Source organism: Trifolium pratense, linkage group LG2, assembly GCF_020283565.1.
Source record: "Trifolium pratense cultivar HEN17-A07 linkage group LG2, ARS_RC_1.1, whole genome shotgun sequence".
Lineage (NCBI taxonomy): Eukaryota > Viridiplantae > Streptophyta > Magnoliopsida > Fabales > Fabaceae > Trifolium > Trifolium pratense.
This window is the reverse complement of record NC_060060.1, coordinates 44,048,802-44,055,699: the sequence shown is the minus strand read 5'-3', so window position 1 is coordinate 44,055,699 and position 6,898 is coordinate 44,048,802. Positions and strand designations below refer to the sequence as shown.

At 30.6% G+C, this 6,898-nt stretch overlaps 1 long non-coding RNA gene across 5 annotated transcripts; it reads left to right on the top strand.

Moving 5' to 3' along the window:
• Positions 1–4,156: 4,156 nt before the first annotated feature.
• On the top strand, positions 4,157–6,424 carry LOC123906134. 5 transcript variants are annotated; one of them, XR_006808773.1, is made up of 5 exons: positions 4,157–4,474; positions 4,592–4,696; positions 4,784–4,890; positions 5,300–5,375; positions 6,086–6,424. It is a non-coding gene; the product is annotated as an uncharacterized LOC123906134 (long non-coding RNA). The 5 variants fall into 5 exon arrangements; XR_006808775.1 differs by lacking the exon at positions 4,592–4,696 and having other exon boundaries at positions 4,205–4,474; XR_006808771.1 differs by lacking the exon at positions 5,300–5,375 and having other exon boundaries at positions 4,206–4,474; positions 4,600–4,696.
• Positions 6,425–6,898: the final 474 nt, after the last annotated feature.

Sequence of the window (6,898 nt, the reverse complement as noted above, 5' to 3'; positions counted from 1 at the left end):
ATTTATAAAAACAATTCAGTAAAAAATTAATTTACATACACTATCTACTTGACTCTTTACACTACTTGACTCATTTATACACTACTTGACTTATTATAAATAGATCCATTTGATTCGTGTCTAAGCACAAACACTCACAATATTTACGAGTAATCCAAAAACTTAATTCAAACATGGGCTCTAAATTCATTGTTCTTTCTTTATTGTTCTTTGTTGCACTAACGACACTCACTATGAGATCAGGTTGTAGAAACTAATGGAAGAAAATGGCCTCCAAAAATCCCACCACCAGCTCCATATGCAGTTTATAAATTTGGTGCCTCATCTGTGAATTTATAAGTCATATAAAAATATATAATATGAAAGAAAAGTTAAAGATTATACTTTTAATAGTTAAAATTTCTCTGATAACTTATCATTCTTTAAATATATTTAACTACCAAGATTATAAGAATCTAAGTTTATTTTAAAATTTAATTTAATAATTATTTAATTTATTTATTTTAACATACGGACGCACGCACATGTACGCACGCACATAAATACACACTAAGTTGAAAAAAATTGGTGCCCATAATATTATGGGGCCCTGTGCATTCGCTCCTCTCGAACACCCTCCTGAACCCTCTTGGTTTTAACATGGCCTCTAGTTTATTGCAAGGTCAAAGTATGTCCCAACCCAGCATACCTGACCATCCACGGGTTGTGGCCTAGCGGCAGAAACTCTGATCTAATTGATTGTGATAAAACAAGGGTTGTCACAACGGGACAGTGGGAAGAAGTTTGATTATAGCTTTTGTTATTATTATTATTATTATTATTATTGATATAGAAATTGAATTTTTACATTTTTTTATTTAATCAGATCCTTGATACTTCAGAAAACCAACTTAATCATTTTTGGCCTTCATTAACTGCTCAAGAAAACAAGAAATTTTGGGAACATGAAAGGGAATTGTGGAGCACTATTCTATATTTTTCTGTTACCTTAAAGCTTTACCTGAATTTGAAAGTACAAGATTTGCTTAAGAACACACAACTGCTTGGTAAACCATCTGCACCTAAAAATGATGTTGTTCAAGCCATACATGACATAACAAAGTTCAATCCTCGAATCGAATGTGAGAAGATAGGCCAACAAGAATATTTACTTAAAGTAAAATTGTGTTTTACGGCGACCAAAACTCCATAGTTTCAGATGGTGTTCGAGAAGAACGACCGCATAGGGTACAATAAAATTTTTGGGCACCAATATTTTTTTTCCGGTGTCTGTATGTGTGTGCACTAAGTGTGCGTGCGTGCGTGCGTGCATGCTTTCGTGTCTATTAAATTAAATAAATCATATATTTTTTATAACTAAATTTTAAAATAAATTTATCAGAGATATTTGGTGTGAACTTTTTTGGTGTTAATTATTATATAACGAATAAGGTTTTAGAATAAGGAAGAGAACTATAACTCTCCGGTGACGGACTCGGATTTGAGAAGAAGTTGGTGACGAAATTGCTTTTGAGATTGACGGTGAAAGAATCGCGTACCAGAATCACAATTGATGATATGGTATGATGAAATGCACAAGTTACCAAAACAATAAGTTTTATTAAAAAATAAAAAGCAATAAGTAATAAACAAAAAAATCAAAGATATTTAAATCTAAAATCATTTAAAATAATGGTTTAAAAATCATTTATATAAAAATTGTTTAAAAATCTAAAATAGTTACATTTTAAAACATCTAATATTTGAAGAATGATTGTTAAAAAAAAAAAAATGAATTTGTAGAATAAATGTCAAAATATGATATTTAATTGTAAGGGATCAAATTGAAACATAAAATAAACTTAAAACTAATTTAAAATTTTTTAAACGTAAAATACCAAATTAAAACCTAAAATAAATATATGAGATAAAAAATGTAATTAAGTCTAAAAAATACCAACAGCCCTTGAATCACGTTCATGTTATTGATTATAACATGATATTTTTTATGTTAGTTATAACTTATAAGATAACTATTTCGTACTAGCAGGTCAGACAGGCGCGTTCCGCGCCTGCCTGTGTCTAACTTATGTCCAAAAAAAATATTTTATGTTATGATGATTTTGTTAATAAAAGATTTTTATTGCTAAAAAAATAAGGATATTGTTGGTATTATGAAAAATCGACACCAAAAATATTTGTATTCTCTTTTTATATAGTATAGATGTAGTATTAAGTTGGTAATCATTCATGTATAGGCAACTCATTTGCCACTTATTCACATTTTTATGATTTGAATTTATTTTTTATTTTTTTAAATTGATTAGTTAATGAAAGTTGTGAAACTAAGTCAAGGGTAAAATAGGTATGTTGAAAAGTTCATCCCAAACTCACCTATCCTTTTTATATATTGTTATAGATGTTATTGATATATTTTTTTTGATAGGATGTTATTGTAATTTAAGAAAAGGTTGTATTTTTTTTGGTAGAGAAAAAATTATATTTTTAATAGACTTTATTGTTAATATTTGACCGGGACCTCAAAATAGTGGGAGATGTATTTTTTAATAGGATGTTATAAGTAATAGGCTTTGTTGATAGTGTAATGATTATGAATTTCCCTGTAATTGCCATATAGCATTCCTTCCCTGTGATTGGAAAAAGGCCAATGAAATGAACTTCGTGGAATAATGCTGAATTCTCAGTCAATGAAAATATGAATTAAAAATTCTCATTCTACTTCCTTTATCTATTTCTTTCTCCGGGTTTTTTATATAAATTATTTAGATTCATTCAAAAATTAATGTATCAAATTGATATTATAGAATAAATATATTAATTTTCCAATAAATCTAAAAAGCAATTTCTATCAAGGACGAGATAGTATTTAGAAATTACTACAGTATATCACTACAACATTTGTAGCCTCTGGCAACATGTTATTATGCAACCCTTGACAATTGTTGCCTAAAAGTAGTATAGGCGACAATTTATGCATGTTACTGGGTGTAATTTTGCAACACCATAAACCTGTTCCCAAAAATATAATAGGGGACATTTTTCAACCGTGACCAAGGAACTTTTTTGGCAACACCTATTAACTGTCGCCTTAGCCATCTTAAGGAACAATTTTCTAGTGTTGCGTTATTATTATCAAAAAGGCTACGTTTTACTATTGTCGCACTTAAAAAAGATATATATTTTTTTTATTTTGATTTCCCTTCAAATATATAATTAATAAATAATTTAATAACAATTAGAGCCGTAAAAAAGGGCCGGACTATCGGGCCGGCCCATTAGCCCTATCCTTTTACATGGGTTGGGCTTCATAAAAAGGGAGCCGAGCCTTATCGGACCGGACCTTATCGGGTCAGACTTTTTCATGGGCCGTCATGGACCGGCCCACAAGCTTTTGGGCCGGCCCCTTAAAGAATTAAAAAAATTATTTAAAAAATTCTATAATCTTTTATTGTTATATTTTGGTCTTATTTTTATGCATAAATTCATATATAATTTTTTTTTTTTTGGTTTTATTGTTATTATTTGTGTTTTGTTCTTATCTATAATCTGTTTTATTTCTATTGTTAAGCATATCATCTTTTTATATTTTTTCTTAATTTTTTTTTGTGAAATTACAACGAAGGATATAAAACTTGGAATATGGTTATTTTAAGCCTATCATCTTTTTATTGTGTTTATTTTATATTCTTTCTATATTCTTTTTTTTTTTTACTTAAATTACAATGGATGAATGAAAGATATACAACTTGTAATTTTTTTTTGTAGTAATAATAATAATATGACAAAAAACTTATTGGATTAGAATAAGATTATTTGTTAGAGATTTGTTTGTTTGTTTGATGAGAATAAAGCGGACCGGACCATGAAGTTAACGGGTCAGGCTGAGCCGATCCCTTTATTTGACCGGGCCCCTCTAGGCCGGGCGACCGGCCCCTTTGAGAGCTCTAATAACAATGATCATTATTTTTTTTTGTGATTTTTTTTGGGTAGTATTGTGATTTTTTTTGTTGTTGTTATTATTATTATTATTAAAATTTTATGTTATTTATTATTATTAATTAATATATATGTATATATATACATATGTGGCATTTACCTAAAAAAAAAAAACATATTGTCAGTTCCACTTTTCCCTGTGTAAGAAAAAAAACAGTCTTGTATTCCCTAATTAACTTTCTTTTTATTCTCCGTAAAAAAAGTTTATTTCTTATTTTTTTTAGTGAAGCAATCAAATCAAATCTTTAAGTTAAAAAGCCAAAAAAACCTACCTCGCCTCCATTTTTGCGTCTCCTTCCTTCTCCATATCCTTTGATCTACTTCCCATCACTGCTTATCTCTCTCTGCTTCTTCTATTTCAAACAAATCGAACACTGCAACACACCGCGACGGTCGTTCCGAAGATGAATCTTAACTACATCGCGAGAAGCTCTTCGAATACGGTGAGAAATTCAATAGTTCCAAGAACAAATCTCAGGTCATTGTCACCTCTATAATTTCAATGTCTCTTCGTTTTTTATTTAGTGTTTTAGATGGTGTTGTTGTTCAAGTTTTCTTTCAATTAGGGTTTTGAACTGTCGTTTTTAACACTCAGATCTTTAGGGATTTGTGTGTGTTGTTGTGAAGAAACACCTGCTTACTTGATCTTCTACGTTACACAAGAAAGTTTTTTGCCAACTAATGAACTCTTTTTGCACAGGTGATACTCTGAATGCATTGAAGAACAACATGAATTATCCTAACAATGAATTATCCTAATGTTGTTCTTTAATGTTTTATCATGTAGACCAAGAGAGGCTTTGTGTTTGCTGTCAAGGAGTCCATTGTTTAGTTCATTTTGGGGAAATTTTGGTGTTTGATTTGGTGCTAAAAGCTTCTTCCAAGACTATAAGGGTATTTATTTATTTATTTATTTGATAATTGGCTAATCAAAGTCTTGCTTATCTTTATGGTAACGAAAATACTTAATTCAAGAATCCATTGTGACACAAATGGTGTCAATGAACTAAAGGGGAAGTGTTAGTCCTCTCCTATTACAGTAGACATAGCATATGATCTTTAAAACATGTTTCAGAAGCTTGAAAGAGTAATTACTAAGGTTAAAGTAGTTAGATTTGGAAATTAGCTTGAAATTGTTTTAGCCAAAGCAAAGTAATAGCACTCCTTGCTTTGCAAAAATTATAACAACGTAACTATACTTTTAAGTTGGCATATAAACAACTGCATATTCCTAACTTCGTGTAATAGTTTACAATGATTTGGTTTCATTGCTAGTAATTAATAGGAGGTTATTAATATGAAGGTACTGAAGTTGTGGCAATTATATATGTAGATTATTATTCAAATATCAATCTGAATGAAGCTATTGATTTGTTAAGGTTTGTGTTTACTAATCTTTGATCTCTTGCTCATGTTGCGTCTATGATTATTTCTAATACAAGGCATATTCCTTAGTGTTTTGATTTTTTCTGGTTTTTTCAACCTGCTATGTTTGTGGTTTTGATTTGGTATTGTTTGTGGTGGTTCTGCAGCTGCAGCCACAGTTTTTTTCTTTCTAGTTTTTTCCTTTGGTTGGCTCTGTTTTCGCTGCTATTTCCTTTTTTCCTTTCATTGTTTTCTGATATTTGTACCTGGGACTTTTGTCTGTTTATTGTCTGTTCGGGTGCTGGTTTTGAGGCTCGTAGCAGTAAGGTTTTTATCCTAGCAGGTGCTGTTGGTTTATGGTAGTAGTAGTTGTTGTTTTGGTTTTTTAAGACTTATGGTTTTCTTTCGTAGTTTTGTTGGCTTACTGCTAGTGCAATGTTCATGTAATCTTTCGCAGTCCTCTGGTTACACCTTGTGAATGGAGTTAGGCATAACTAGTAGTATAATTAGTAGTAGGTGTTCTTGCTTAAAATATGATATATGATTTAACTAATGAACATTACAGTCATGAGCAAATCAATTATTAGGGAACTTACTTCAATTGGGTTTGAAAACTGAAAAGTAGTCTATAATTTGGTTTTGTGGTAGCATGCCATTTTTTATTGATTTAGTTTTGGGTCTTTATTATGTTTTTGTTCAACTATTGATTAAGTTTGTGTAGCAGGTTTTACATTGGAGCAATACGGTGAAAAGGGATTACGATCAAAGAAGGCATGTTATAGGTGCTTCTTCATATGATTATGCAGCCAAGATAGTGGGGGTATTGAATGGAAATTTTTACTTTTTTACACTAAGATTGTCCAATTTTAGTTGTATTTATGGTTGAGTAAATAGTGTCTTAACTTGTATCTGAGAAGTCATTGGAGCGGTAACCATGACTTTAGGTTTTTTATAGTAGTGGTACATGTTGCTACTTTTTAGTACCCATAGAAAGGATGTACTCCACTGTTCATTTATGTAAAACTGCAATCATTTGAATAAAGGAGTTCATGTATTTGCCTCACTTTTATTCTAAGTATAAATTGAATATTAAATTTGGTTATAATCGTATCAAAATTATTGCCTATTATAAACATAAATGTTTAAACTGTTGTGGCAACAGTTAAGAAAGGTTGCCTATACGTAATGGGGACACTAGAAAACTGTTACCTTTGCTTATTATTTTGGCAACAGTCATGAACTGTAAATAAAACTGGCAACACGTAAAAACTGTCGCCTAAAGTTTGCAGGTAAACCGTTCCCTATTCTTGATAGCTTAGGCGACAGTTTTAGAAAGTGTGGCTAAAAAGTGCGAAAACTGTAACCTAAAACAATAGGTAACGCTCGCTTATAAAACAGGTGAAAACTGTTCCCTATACCTTTTGGTTACAGTTTTGACGGTTTAGGCTACATTTTTGGAATGTTGCCAAAAAGCAAAAATGTTGTAGTGTATTGATGACAATACTCTCTCTGATCGCTATTAATTATAAACAAAAAA